This window comes from Bactrocera dorsalis, chromosome 2 (assembly GCF_023373825.1).
Source record: "Bactrocera dorsalis isolate Fly_Bdor chromosome 2, ASM2337382v1, whole genome shotgun sequence".
Lineage (NCBI taxonomy): Eukaryota > Metazoa > Arthropoda > Insecta > Diptera > Tephritidae > Bactrocera > Bactrocera dorsalis.
The window spans coordinates 100,426,793-100,442,544 of NC_064304.1; the positions used below are offsets into that span (position 1 = coordinate 100,426,793).

The 15,752-nt window shown below is 37.8% G+C and overlaps 1 protein-coding gene across 4 annotated transcripts in view; it reads right to left on the reverse strand.

Annotated features, from left to right (window-relative positions):
• Positions 1–15,752, reverse strand: part of LOC105226065 (leucine-rich repeat-containing protein 15) — a 130,112-nt gene that overhangs the window by 83,011 nt on the left and 31,349 nt on the right. For all 4 annotated transcript variants that reach the window (XM_049447099.1, XM_049447097.1, XM_049447101.1 and 1 more), the window contains one exon: positions 5,185–5,219. The gene's annotated coding sequence lies outside the window, so the exon portion shown is untranslated. The remainder of the gene's footprint in view (positions 1–5,184; positions 5,220–15,752) is intronic.

Consider the following 15,752-nt stretch of genomic DNA (forward strand, 5'->3'; position numbering starts at 1 on the left):
CGCACAAATTGCTCAGAATCCACCATTCGAAGGACGATTATTTGGCCAAAAATCACATTCACGTCACGTGTTTCGAAGCACCGCTATCGTATTTTCTTAACATTTTTCTCCACCAATCGGCAGAAGCCTTTTTGATTGACAAATGGTGGTATCCAACATGAAAGCTTTTTCTTACAGTCAAATGTTCATGCAAGTCATTGAATGTGCGCCAGTCCCATTAATATTCATAATTTTCTCAGTCTCATGATCGGTTACATGACGATCTTGCAATATCAGTTTGTCTCCGGAGCAATAACTGATTTTGTACGACCTTCCTGAAATTCGTCTTGGAGTGATCAATGACCTCGATTGGATTCATTATACCATAGAGTTAGTCTATTTTTCGCCTGAGAAGAATCTCTAAAGTTACTCTCAACAAAAATAGCGCTCGTCCGTCAAAATGTTTTGAGCACTCTTCAAAGATGAACCCAGCAGAAAGAGAATACGCCATATTAAACTGGGTTCTTCTATAAAGGCTAGGTAGGCGGTTTAAAGAGTTCTTATGAAATTTAAAAAATACCAAAAAGTAGTAGATAAAAAAACGAATCGATGAAAAATAAAGGAATGCAAAACGATTCAAGTAACGAGTAAAAATCACCTGAAAGTGTGAAACATGCAAAAAAGAAGCGGCGACACCTTTTTGCTGCGCATTGTGGGGAGGCAAACAAAAAGTGAATGTAAAGAGGGGAGTACGATAAAATGACTGCAACATGCTGCAATGTCGTTGACAAAAAAGCAACAATAAATAATGAGAATATGCGGCAATAGCGGCGAAACACAGCTGCGGGCCACAACTCATTACTCTACACCTGACTCACCGCAATGACACAATACAACCCACTTTGCTGCTGGCAATTAGAAAATAATCGAAAAAGTAAATTGTGTTAGTTTACTAATAATACGCCATTGAGCGGTGCATAGCGGTTTAACATAGTGGCACATACATATGTAGATTGTAATTAGTAGCTTTAGATTAGCCAGAGAATACCTTTTGATAACCTAATGGATGAGTACTTCGAAAAAGCGGGGCAATATATTAGAAACAGTTAACACTGTCTTATCTTTCACTGTGGGAAATTATTGTTATTTTTACATCTACCAAATATCCATTCGGTGCATACCTATCACCAAGAGCAAGAAGCAGTTACAGTTTCCTCCACCTGGTTGCACAACTTCATGATATGGTTTCTAGCCTTCATTTATTACGTATACCTACATATATACTAGTTCCCAATCAACTCAATGGCTCATTGAACAAATATAATCGGCTCTTGTACTCATTAGTCAGTGATGAATTGAGTAATACATTTGATTTCATACCCAAGTTCATTCGCTTTTTGTTGTTGTTAAATGATTGATAAATGTCCATAAAAGCACAGACAATAAATAATTGATTAGATCATTCAGGTACGCATTCAGTATGTACCACACATTCGTGTACAGTCGTGTTGTTAGTCACAATTACTGCAGTGTTGTGTGTCGCATAATAACTGTATACTCGTTTTTACGTATGTGAATGAAGAGTATGACAAACGGCTTTTTGGCGGTATACATAATTAATTTACAAAAAATACACGCGCTCATATAGTAAATCCACTAAGCAGTCAATGATTTTCAATTAATTGCAGGGTTACGCTCTAGTTGTTTTCGCGCTCATACTCCAACTAATTTGGCTGGTTATTAGTAATGAATCTGGGTAAAATTTTGTTATTCATCTCTTCTCTATCTTCTCTACTTCTTCTTCTCTTCTTTTTCTATTCTCTTTTCTCTATCGTCGACTTTTTTCCGTTGAATCTTCCTTTGAAACCCAGTTTATGAGTTCAAAATGTAGTACATTTTACAAACTTGACTTTTTATTCCAAATATCTAATCTATATCTTCCCTTTAAAAAGGAATCATCGTTAGAAATGGGATCTAATGTCTAATGATCCCGTCAGGATCGGGAAATATCTCTCCGAGCCGTTCGATACCAAACAAGGTTTCAGACTTCTTCAATCTACTGCTGGAGTAAATAATTCGAGCTGCAGAGTTTAATCGATCAAGTACAATCTTCATAAGAGTATATCGCTGCTGGCGTACGTCGTGAAATTGATACAACCGAACAGTCGTCACATTCGCGACTTGGCTCTTACGTCACTGTTGACAGTCATAACTTCGATGTCGTAGATAATTTCGTCTATATTGGAACCACTATTAACACCAACAACAATGCCTGATGAGTTGACGTTACGTGTCTTCGAGAGAAAGGTTCTCCGGAAGATTTATGGTCTTTCGAACATTGGCAACGACGAATAGCGCAGTCGATGGAACGATGAGCTGTACGAGATATACGACGACATTGACATAGTTCAGCGGCCACACCGGCCGAAAGGACGAAAAAACTAGAGTTCTGAAAGCATTCTACGAGGTACCCGCCGGGAGAAGCAACGGGAGAGGAAGACCTCTAATCTACAATCTGGTGCACTGCAGTTTCCGGTTCCATGTCGCAAAATTGGCAGTTCGTACAAGAGGCTATGATCATGTTGGACAAGTATTTCTTGAGCCACAAGGAGGCGGAATTTTTCTCGGGGGTGGTTGGTAATTTCTCTGAACCTTGCTGGAGTGTAACCTCCCAAAGCTGCTTGGCGTGGTGTATTCCTGTTGACTGTTGCCAGTACCCTTCCTCCTCCTTGCGGAGCCACTGTTTTATGGTGTGGAACCCTCCTCTATTGATAGCGATTTGACTTCATAAACTGAGATCGCTTTTAGAGCCGCTTGACTATCGTTGAGTATAGTGATACGCTGGTTGCGATAGTCGCATTGGAGATTAGATCTAAAACTATTGACGCTTTTTTCTATTAATGACACTATTCCTATTAACTTTTTATATAAGGAACATTAAAATAGTTTATCCATAACTTGCCGTACTTACGTACATATGTCTATACGTACTACATGCTTATACACCTGTGTAGGCACTAGTGTTCCAATAAGCACGTACATATGTGCAACAAATGTTGGTGTTTATGAGTTTTGTGTAGCAATTATCAAAACAATTATAGTTAGCATTAAAATGCATATGAAATTCTCACCTAAACTCTTATATAGGGTGCTTCAGCATGTTGCTTAGAAGAAACTCAAGACTAACAGAGAATGAGTTTAGAGCAGTCTCAATAGTATTGAAACCGTAGAAGGTTGGCACAGGCTTATCTTTTTATGTGAAATAGTCAATCGGAGAGAGTTCTTTGAGAAAGGTCTTTATAAGATCTTTGCTGAGTGCGTCAGAACCGCTACAAGAAAGAAATTTTACGACATTGGATAGATGAAGTATCCTGTAAGAAATGAAATACCAGATTTAGAAGAATTGGAAAGAAGAATATCTGCATAACTTGCAAAAAAGGTAGAAATGAAATCAACCGATGAGCAATATTAAAGAAGGACAAATTGTGTTGATAAAAAATTAGACTTCTCATCCACCTGAATGGCCCAGGGGGAAAAATACTGAAATACATAAAGGATATGATGAAATGGTGAGAGCGGTAACCATTCAGACAGAAAATAGTACTGTGAAAAGGCCTATCAGTAAAATATGTCCACTCTACTCGCAAGAAGAAAGAAAACAGTTTCCAGCAAGAAAAAACCAAAATCTTATAGAATCAGTGCAGGAGATTCCTAACATTTACTGCAAAGGCAATGAAAACGTACGTCATCAATAATTTTTATCTGGACGATCTCATGACTATAGGTCATACTATTCAAGAATGTAAAGAATTGTGAAATGAAACATTGCTATCTCTTGAAATCAATTCTTGTAACACCTTGTATTTACAAATTTACACTTATAGTATGTAATTGCAGCTGTGTGCAATTTGTATAAAATGTAACATTTGCGTGAACAAATCGAACGAAATTAATTATAATATAAATTGTTTACGGAAAGTGCATTTTGCCCACACACACACATGTATGTATATATATATGCATATATATATGTGTGCATATGCATTATTGCATTATTTCCTTTGTTTGTAGGCTGATCGATTTAACATGCATTAACGCGCAATAATCGCTTTTAGGCATTGTTGTTGTGGTTTTATTTCTATTATTATTATGGATTTATCTGATTTTAGAGGCTTTTGTTTGGTTTTCCTATGTAAAATGTGTGCTTAAAATTACAAATCGAAGGATTATGAGTAAATAGTCGCATTTCTATTAAATTTGTTTGGCAAACGTGTGAAAGTGTGAACACAAAAACAAACAAACAATTTTGAAGAAAATGAAATGCAGAGACAATTTTTGACATATGCACCTTTGATTTTTGAAAGAAAAGCTTGACAGATATTCACACATTCAGATACAAATGTATGTAAAATTGTGGTGACAGAAGTTTACAATTTTGATGGAATAATTGAAATTTTATATGTGGTAAAATATTTGATTATTATTTAAAGAAAATAAAACAACAAAATCATGTTTTAAAATGTTAGTCATTACATTAAAACCAAGAAAAAATGTTAAATTTGGCTGCACCGAAGCTATAAAATACCTTTCACAAACACAAAATATGTCTTACAAAAACTTTGAGCAGCTTGCATGGCGGTTATATAGTGATTCGATCTGAGCAATTTCTTCACAAATTACATCATTGTTTTAGGCAGTACCCCAAACAAAAAAAATCGAATAAAAAAAATTTCAATACAAGCACTCTATTAGGAGCGTTCAGTTGCTTTGCATCTATTACTATAGAGGTTAGAAATCGGCCATTCCGACAAATAAGAAGCTTCTTGTTGAGAAAGGGGCAGCTGCAATATTTCAGATATGTAGATATTTCTAAAACTAAGAACAATATCTCTAAAACTGATTTCGCATATATACGGACGGATGGGTTAGGCTAAATCGATGGTATGCATATACATATACATACATACTTTCAAAATGTTGGTTTACAATTGAACAGTCGTAGCTGGATTTATGTAAAAGTAAACAAACGAATCACAAAGACAACGTCCCTAAAATTATGGTTTCACGTAATGTAAGGGCTTGGGCATCATGCTGCTAGAACCATTTAATAATAGACGCAGTTAGCCGTAACACCTGCAAGCTTTATATTGTCGTGGGCAACCACAAAGTCCCGAATCATTTGTTTGTAGCAATAAGAATACTCACCATTAAAAGTCAGAAGAATTCGCAGATAACTTTACCTGTAAAAAAAGAATAAAACATTTAGGAATACTATTATTTAGGATAAAAATAGCTGAAAATTCAGTATTATAACAATAACTTAAGCTAAAAGTAAATCTACATAATGCAAATTTAGAACTTATAAACATTTTCGGAGGACTTTTAATTTTTTTTTTGTGACTCAAAAAATATTTTACCTATGTTTACTGGTTTCAAACAATCAATTATTTTTTGTTGTCTTATAAATTCTACAACAACGCTAGAATATTGTTCTAAATTTTCAAGTTGATCCGAGTAATACTTTCAGAGATACAGCCTTGGCCGTCAGAGGCTAGCTAGGCTAACACCGCCGTTTTTTAACTCGTTATTCTCCAAACTATGTTTTTGAAGTTGGTTGTCAAGATTTTTTGAGAACTACTCCACCGATCTTTATGAAATTTAACAGATCTTAACTTGCTGTTTCATTAGTATTCTGTGCAATTTTTGTTATAAAGAATATATAAATGCTATAAATAACAAAAGAATTGAAAGTTTTGTCTGTGAAGTCATCAAAGGGTTCCGAATGAGCTGTTTTGACAGGTTGGAGCATAGAGGAAGGGGTATTACGTGAGTACCTTGGTATGAGCTTGAAAGCAGCTGATTAATAGGTATTATGCTGAGACGTTTGCATGTAGGGTATCGAATTCTCATGGTAACAAGGTTTGATACGTTTCTGGATCTTAGCCGCCTAAAAAAGAGATCAATTCTGAGAGCTAAATTTGTGCAAATTTTAAAATTATGAATTATGTCATCGCGCTCTTTTAGATCACTCAGAAATTTTGGTGATGGACTTTTTCATGCAAATGTACTTAGGGCGTTTTGACATTACTTGCCGAAGATTAAAATAAACTTAAGGAATATCGTTGACTCACAACGCTCTCCTAGTTATATAATAGTTGTTTATTCGATTCGCTATTCCGCAAAATTTGTTAAATAGTACACAGTTATTAAAACAGAACCCTTTAATGTCTAGTACATAAACAATTTCGCTCCTATGGACTTAAACAAATATATATTAGAGCGGGCCGTTTTGCACGGAGCCAAAGAAAAGAAAAAATCGCATGTGCGACAAATGTTCCACGGATCATTCTGAACAACTTTATCTGCGGGTCAATTATCGGTCTCTGGCCTATTCACCTTCAACTCTTCGCTGCAAACCGCACAGCAAAATCGGCTTAACGACTGCTGGCTGCAAAAGAATTTACATATAGAGCCTTCGGGCATAGCCTGGTGGGTAATGGCGGTTGGGTAAACAGCGTCTACATGATCCCACTTTTCCACTGGGAAATAAGGTTCAAAGTAAACATAGAAAAAGATGCCTGGCGTAAAGGTATATATGTTAGCTACACGCAAAACTCTAAACCCTTTACGGAGGACTTGAAAATAGACAATGGTGCAATATACATTCCAGAGTTAGATAAGGCAACCTTTTAAGTTGCCGGACCACTGCAGTATATTTCAAGCTGAAGTCTCTGCCATTGCGAAGGCCGCGGAGCTGGCCTCTAATGCACCTACAGGCAATTCCAGAGTCAATATCTACGTAGAGCCAAGCAGAAATCAATGCAGTAACCTCTTATCGTATACCGGCCAGAAGTGTCTTGGGAAGCAAGGCGGCAGTGGAAAGTGTTGCCAGAAGCAAGCAACTTCACTTCTACAAGGTGCTAGTTCATAAAGGCATAGAGAGCAATAAAATAGTAGACGATATGCCAAGAATGGTGTACGGCTGACTTCCGAAAACGTGATGAACATTGGGAAACCCATACTTTGTCTATACGATCTCGAGAGAAAAGCAAAACCGGTGAAACGAGCTACCTGGGTGCAAAACTGCAAAAATCATATGTAAAACGGTAGATCGACAGTACACAAAATTTGTATTGGCACTCCATAGAGGAGACTGTAGCAACATAATGGGAATACTAACACGTCACTGTCTGGTGGCGACTCAAGCCCGCAGGATTGGGCTGACAGAACGAGAAGAGTGCAGAAAATGTCTAGAACAAGGCTGCAGGGAAACAATGGAGCATCTCCTCTGAACTTGTCTTACAAGACTACGCTGTAAGCACTTGGGGTCCCCACAGTATAATACACTGAAGGAATTATCGATAGAGAGGCCGCAGAGTCCGTTAAAATTTGCGTGAAGCACAGGCATCCTAAAGGATAAACTCCATCTGGTATCTCACAGGACCAAACTAGTCTATGTGTGGCTTATTGACCTGTCAGATTAACCTAACCTGATATATGTACATACTTACATGATATGTACATTTCGGCGAGAACAACATTTTGCTGCCACACATACTACAACTAAATATGAAATTGTATATACATATGTATGTAGTGCAAATATGCAAATTTATGCAGTGGCCAATAAAACAACAACAACAATAAATTCCAGTCCGCTTATTTATATGCTTGAAGCGGTGCCAGATTTCATGCGATTTGTTTGCATAACGGTTAATTCAATATTCGTTGTATTTATTTACATGTTTATTACCTCGCGGGTGTTGCCATATTTTTAGCGAAACAAAAGCACATATAAATTTGAAATTAGCTACATTTGACATTTAAGGGTTGCCACAGCTGCGTTTAAGGCGCGCCAGAGTGCATTCTACTTACGAGAATGCAAAGCGCATAAGTCATTGCTGTTGTTGTACTTGCAACGCATACACACACACACAGCGACTAATGCGCCTGACATGCATATCTGAATATCGCGCTTGCTCGTTCATTACTTACACAGTTAGATTAATAATTTACAATTTCGCACGTGCCACGACACTTGAACACCCTTACGTGGCAATAGAAAACAGAAAAATAGAAGAAAATGAAAAATAAATTGCAGTAAAATAGAATTTATGACAAAAGCTGACACTTGAGCAAAACTCATAGCTCAACGCATGCACGCTCATCCATTTGTAATGCGCGCTCGTTCGCTTGCTGCAAGTGTGTGCGTGTGTGTGTGTGTTTGTGGGTGGTTTTGGCATTTACTGAGTGTGTGTGTGTGTGTGGTTACACCACTAAAATTATGAGTTTTAACTTCATCTGTTTAGAGGTTTATAGTGTTGTTCCTATATTTTTCTAAATACCATCGATTTTGAATGGGTGGCAATACTTTTGCAAAAAAATATATTTTTTTGTATTATTTTCTAATTAAAAAAAAATGTGAATTCTACAAGAAATTTCTAGTTCACACTCCCAAAGTAGTTTCTCTAATCTCTCTCTCTCTCTCTGTCTTTGGAGCATCCTAGAGAGAAAGATAGAGCGGGAATGGGAGTAGGTAAAGTAAGTGATCTAGGAAGCCTGGACCAGTTTGGTAATTTATATTATAGTAACTTCATATACTGTAAATATAACTGTTTTCGAGAATTTTTACTGAAGAATGCAGTAGTTCCCAATTCCTCATAAAATAACCTACCAATTTTTTGATCAAAAATCGTATTTTGGCAGACCAAAACAGATCAAATAGTCAACTCTTTTTTAAACACAGACTTTTTCTAGATTTTTGTTAGGTCTTGATATCTTCTAGTAAATAATTTTTGCTTTTGGGTTCCATGCCGGAGATGGCCGGAAGGAAGACCACTTTTAGCGCTGTCGGAGATATTCTTCTTCACCTGGTCTTTCCAACGGAGGTCTTCCTCTGCTTCTCTCGGCCGTCGAATACTCTCAGAGCTGGAGTGTTTTCATCCATTCGAACGACATATCTTAGCCGTAGCCGCTGTCTTTTAATTCGCTTACCTACATATGTCAATGTTGTCGTATATCTTGTACAGCTCAACGTTCCATCGACTGCGGTATTCGCCGTTGCCAATGCGCAAAGGACTATAAATCTTCAGGAAAACCTTTCTCTTGAAAACTCGCAACGTCGACTCATCAGATGTTGTCATCGTCCATATCTAGACGGGAAATACGAGTGACTTATAGACTTTAGTCCTTGTTCGTCGAGAGAGAACTTTACTTCTCAATTGGCTACTCAGTCCGAAGTAGTATCTGTTGGTAAGAATTATTATACGTTGGATTTCGAAGTTGACATTGTTGTTTCTATGAAAACTTCCAAGATGGACGAAATTATCGAAGTTCACGCATGTGGAAAAAGTTTTCTGAGCGTCATTCACTTAGGAATAACCAGAAATAATTCTTTTACATATGACGCAAGCAGCTCACAACTTTCGGTCTTAGACTAAGTATTCTCTGCGTAGCCAAAGAACATTCGCTTGAAGGCGGGCTAAAGTGAGAAGGCCAACCGCTGGGTTTGACACCCGCCACGTAAAAAATGCTGTAATAAAAATTAAGCAACAGCCTCGGACGAGAGATCCCGATTCGCAGTTTCAGCAATTACCTTAGCTTTACGGCAGCATCGAATTGGTTCCAGTATGTACGAAGGTGGCACCTCGCCTAAATTCATTTAACAAATTTATAACAACAGCTTTTGACGGATAAGAATTCAATTTAAAACCATACGATTGGATGTCTTATCTATTTAAACAGCTAAGAAACGGATTCAGTTAAATACATCTTTACGCTTTACATCAATATTTCCCGAAAATCGTCATCCGCTCCGGTTTCAAACTCTCGTCTATCTATCTACCGTACCCGCCGAATTCTTCGAAATTATTATTCGCATGATATCGGCGTAGCGCCACGGTTGCTTAATTACCAACTTGACACAAAGCGAACTCAACGAACAAAAGAAGTACAAAAACAATTGCCAGAACAGTCAATTTCTTACCGTCACCACAACTCAGCAACTTCCATCAGAGACTTGCGAAAGTATTACTCTTTCCAGACAGCAAAGTTTTCCGGTCCTCCTCGCCAACAGCTGACGTAAATGACAGCTATGAAATTAGTCTGCCACAGCAGACTGTTTGCCGGGGAACGGTGTAAAGCAGAAATTTTGGTTTCGTGACGAGTTTTGGCATAAAGCGTAAACTACTTTGCCAAAAAGGATAAAGCGCAAAGCCTGTCGAATAGCTGGGTTCTAGCCTACTCGATGAGCAATTTGCTGTATATACAAGTATGCACAGCTATGCATATAAATCTTTATATATGTATATTTGTACATATGTATGTGTATATGGATATGAGAGTGGTTGTCACAGAGAGAAAGAGTTGAGTAGCCAAAAGTCGGTTGAGCATGAAGCCCGATTGAGCAGGCAAGTCGAAACTGTTGGTTTGCTTTACAGCAGCGAATTCGGGACTGAACTCGTATTGCCTTTTCTGGCGAAAATGTTGTTATGCAAGGCACTGAATGATTACTGAATAATTGAGTAGTGGAAAATGAGACTACGCGAACGGTTGCAAGCGAAGCTGTGGAGTACGATGTGTATACATTATAAGTTGTTCGAAGGTGTTGTGGGGGGGCTTAGAGGGAACCCACTGACTTCGACGGTTATTCAAATGTCGTGCTTTGTGTGTGACTTGAATACAAAATAAGACGGCAGCGTTGAATTGGAACGTAGAGCCCAAGGCAAATGAATAGTCATAGATGCATACAATGTTAGAATGATGGGCGGTTACAGGGTGCCAATAAGTAGCATAGAATACTGTTGAATATATATGAGGTTTTTGATATTTGTAGAAATTAAATGAGGTTAGTTTCGAAACTTAAATAGGTGTTACATAGCAGAAACGAAAGCTGAAAATGTTTTTCCAAACAATTACACCCTTTTTCATGTCTAAATATTAATTAGTTTGAGAGAATTTATATCGGGCCATGTATTTTAGAGTGGATTGATTTACAGGAAACCAAAAAAAAACGGAAAAATCTCATATGCGTGAAATGTTCTAAGGAGCACTCTGAACAATTTTGCCTAAGAGACTATGGGTTTATAACCAATTACGAGCCAGCGATAATTGGACAACTATATCACATATCTCCCATACAACCGACTGTTCAGATTTTTTAAATTTTGCCTTATAAATCGCAGAATCGAAACTGGTTTCAGACCCATAGTCTTTTAGACAAAGTTGTTCAGCATGATCGCTAAAAAATTTCCCGAAAACTCGATTTTATAGAAAAAAATTGACCCGCTCTAATGTATATGCCACCACTACTCAGAATATACTGGATATGAAAGAGCACGAAGTCGGGCAAAATTAGTTAGAATTAGAAGTTACCTTTGCGCTTTATGACTCTCAAGGGCCACAAAAATACTCTATTAGTATCCGATCAGCTTTTGGTGAGAATAGGCAAACTTTCTTTTTATATAAGCGCAGATATCAAGTTCAAGCATTCATTTCTATAAGTATTATTCATTACATACATATGTGTGGCCCTGTTTGTCAGACTTTTCGGACTTTTTCTGGGATAAGTAAAATCATAATTTAAACTCCATTAAAACCTGTGTATACTAGTCACCCTGTATTATTAAGTATAAACTGAGCTATTCGACTGCCACGGTTTTTTTTTGTGCTTCTGCTACATGTCTTCCTTGCCCGTTGACTGCCTACTCTGCCTACTGCCTTTAAAGCTACGACCATATGTATGTCGACTCAGCAACTGCATTTTCGCTTTGGCATATCCGTTCGTGACACTCGTTCGCTGCCTCATATGGATTCAACAATGTAGAAGTATGTATATACATACATAACTACATCGCATCGAACGTGTGTTCTTCACTACTCGTCTATATGTATAAGTACATACTTTATAAGACAAATGCACTTATGTAAATTAGTCTGAAGCCAAAATTTGCTGGTTTATATTGTTGTTTTTGTGTTTTATGTATATAAATAGTAGCTGTATGTAGCAACATACATATATATTGTTCAATCTTCGACACATGCTTTCTGACTTGAAAACAATATATTTCCCACTAAAACTTATTGAGGACTCCTAATTACTTTCTCATTAGCCCCACATATGGGCTTTCCGGAGAGTGTAAGTTATTCTATTGAAATATATTACAAGTGATATTTATTGCATTTTATTGTAAGACTTAGCTCTGATAACTAATTAGATTAATTATATTGGATCTGATCCTTTAGACTTTATACGAACCCTTGAAACCGCTGTTTCAGCTTTCATGCTCTTCCAAGATTAAAAATGTAGGTACTGTTAGGAAGCTAAAGTCCATGGCTTTATAAAGACTGGATTTATATATATTATTATGACACGTCAGCGGGCACTTTAAGCCAATTTTAGTAGAGACTCATAAACTCTTTTTGACACTATGAAGAATTCGTTGTACAATTACTTGTATAAATGCTTTGCTTGAAGTTAGGCTGCGAACGGCACAGAAGCGCAAAATAAAAGTACAGGTAATCTTCGTACCCAAAACAGTCGGGTCTACGTAACCGAAAGGACGTGGACTTTCATCCCGTTGATGGCTGTTGGGTTAATCCGCTAGGCCAATAAGCCACGCATAGACCATTGCTAGGTTCAAGAGGAGTAGTCATCCTTTCGGATACCTGCGCATGCGACTTTTAACAGACTCTGCGGCCTCTTACTCTTTTCGTTCGCATTATATGTTTAATACTGATTAAACTTGAAAAATCTTTCCGGAGACTTCAACTTTACCCACACCTCTGAAAATTAGAAAATTCGCTTACTTGTAACGGTGCTCGGAAATTTTTAAAATGCAAATTAGTTTAAGGGTCTGAATTTGTGCCAAGGGACACTTTGTCTCTGATTGCTGGCATATTTTTCAAATAAGTTATATCGCTTCGTGTTCAAAAAGGAGCCGCCTAATGGCTGGCAGTGTGTCGAAAGAGTCATTAAATAATATTTTGATGTAGACGATGAACAATACACTTCGTTTAACATTTGAGCTTCAAAATATTTTGCAAATTTAATAACACACAACACAGAAAACCACTGACACACAATTGAGCGTTGGATACCTTTGAGTGGAAGCAATGTTATGCGTTGCCAAGGCCACGTGATATGCTCAGAGGCAAGCGAGCATGCACATGTGGATATATGTATGCATGTCGGTAAGGATATAAGTTATATGTAAATAATGTGCTGTACACGAGCTCTGTAGGAAATTACTATCATTTGATAATGTGTACTTATGAATAGGAATCTTTGAATGAAATAAATGTATTGGCAATGAAGAGCTTGAGAAAAGTTGAATTTTCACCACCGAAGCCTTGTTGTGCAGAGTTTTGTCCGCTATGTAATAGGACTGAGTCGATTTAAGAAAATTTATGGAACCAATCGTTACAATTCTTTAAAAACTTTCAAAATAGGCTCCTTCTACGTCGATATAGCACTGCCAGCGCGATTTCCAAGCATTGAAGGCGACACGGATGGCATTCTTCGGCATGGCCATCAGCCGAGGTACATGCTGCTTGGATCCCCTCTGTTGTCTCAAAATGCTTGCCTTTCATCGTTTCATCGGCCTATTCAGGCAAGGAAACAAAAAAGTTCGGGGGGCCATATCTGGGTTGTAGGGCGGCTGCGGAAGCATTGGGATGCCGGCCCTAGTAAGGTAGCTGTTTTCTTGGCACACTTCTACGCTCGAAAATGTTTGTTTTTGATTCCTCAGGTGCTCGGAGATAACTGACCAGCCACTCGTTCGTTAGCCAAGAGCGCTCTCTATTGAATCTAATCGGTGGGCGTACGCTCTGAAGTGCAGTCGCGACGTAAAAAAATCAGTCCTATTATTTTCCGGAAAATCAACGGTTAAAAAGCGTTACTTTTAAATAGGCGTAAGCAAAGTGGGTGCCGCGGGAGCTCAGAATGCATCAAAAACACAAATCTCTTGATGATGCTGAAAAGTTTTGAAGCTGTTCTGTTGAAATAAGACTAAACTGTTGCGTTGACATGTGACAATGGATGAAATATGGCTCCATTATTTCACACTGAAGTCCAATCGTTAGTCAGACTAGCGGGCTGCAGGTGATGAACCGGCTCCAAAGCGTGAAAAGTCGTGAAAAGACACCAAAGTCGACAGGCACGTTTACGGCATCAGTATTTTGGAACGCACCTGTTATAATATTCATCGCCTGACTTCAAAGGGAAAAGCCATTAACAGCGACTTTTAAATTATATTATTGGAGCCTTGTTAGGGTGAAATCGTGAAAAAACTGTCCCGTTTGTAAAAGAAAAAAGTGCTGTTTCATCAATATAACGTATTTTGTCACAAATCAATGAACAAATCAAGAATTCATCGAATTGCTTCCGCATATACTGTATTCTCCAGAACTGTTCCCCAGTGACTATTTCCTGTGCTCAGACCTTAAGAGAAGGCTCGCTGGAAAGAAATTTTGCAACAATGAAGAGGTAATCGGAGTAACTGAGGTTTCCTTTGCGACTTAAAAAAATGTATTACAAAAATCGCAGCATTAAAATTTCCGACATGGCAACATCCAAATGACATACATACGTACAATTTCATGCAGAGTCATTTTAATATTTAATATTTTAATGTTGTGGTATGGATGTTTCGCGGATTTTTATTTGAATTAAGTTTTATGCCGCAACACAGCAGGCAACAAAGGGCGGTTAGTCACTCAACCAAAGCGTTTATTGACACACATACACGCACACAGGCACACATGCCTGCAAAGTCGTGCCAAATGCTCGAAAACCATCATTGCTTAAGCGCATTTGTGGCCTATACTAATATAATATACATGCTCGTATGTATGTATGTGTGTGTCAGTGTGTGCATGTGTTGATGTGAGAAGGCATGAGGCTTTAATGTGCGGCCCAAAAGGCTTTGGGGCATTCAAAGCTGTTGGTTGCGGTAAACATTGATATACTCTTCAAAGCACATACACACACACTTTTACAAATATGTATGTATGTGAAGTGTTGGTTTGCAAATATGCTATAGACTTAAAGGGTATTCATATGCGTGCATGTGTTTGCATTTCGTATTAAATATAAATACTCTGCATTCATAACATCCGCATATTTTTCATTGCCATGCAAACGCTTCGGTTACCGATGTCTGGCATTATGCAACACACACATATGTACGCACGCTGGCGTGCTAAATTGCCGAGTTCATTATATTTGCAGAAAGAAATTATTGGAATATTTTCAATATACGAGCAGAAAATACGCATATAATACCACATAGTTTAAGTAATTCATACTCAGGTGACTCTATTTGGTATAATATTCGCATAAGATATCTGCTTAAAGCTATTTGCAAGCAAAATTATTCTCTTAATTTGCAACTATACTGCTAATATGTGAATGATAAGCGGTGAGTTGCAGAATACTGAGTAAGAGATGTTAACCTCGAAATTTACATATGTGATACTAAGAAAACTGACACAGTTATAACATATATTTTTAGATAATACCCTGCAGGAATTCCTAGTTGTTGATCAAAGCTTGCTGAGCTGGTCTGAGGCCTAACAGTCGAGTATTGAGCCACCAAGAGCCGTATAATTTATAATAACACTAGCAACCCGCCCGGCTTCGCACGGAAATAAAATATAAGGCCTATGTCACTCACTGAAAAAATGATTAAAATCGATGCCATAGTTTTGATTTATTCAGTACTGCCCGTGGCCCGCACGCGTTACATTTGGAGTAAAACAATTCCCCTTTCTTT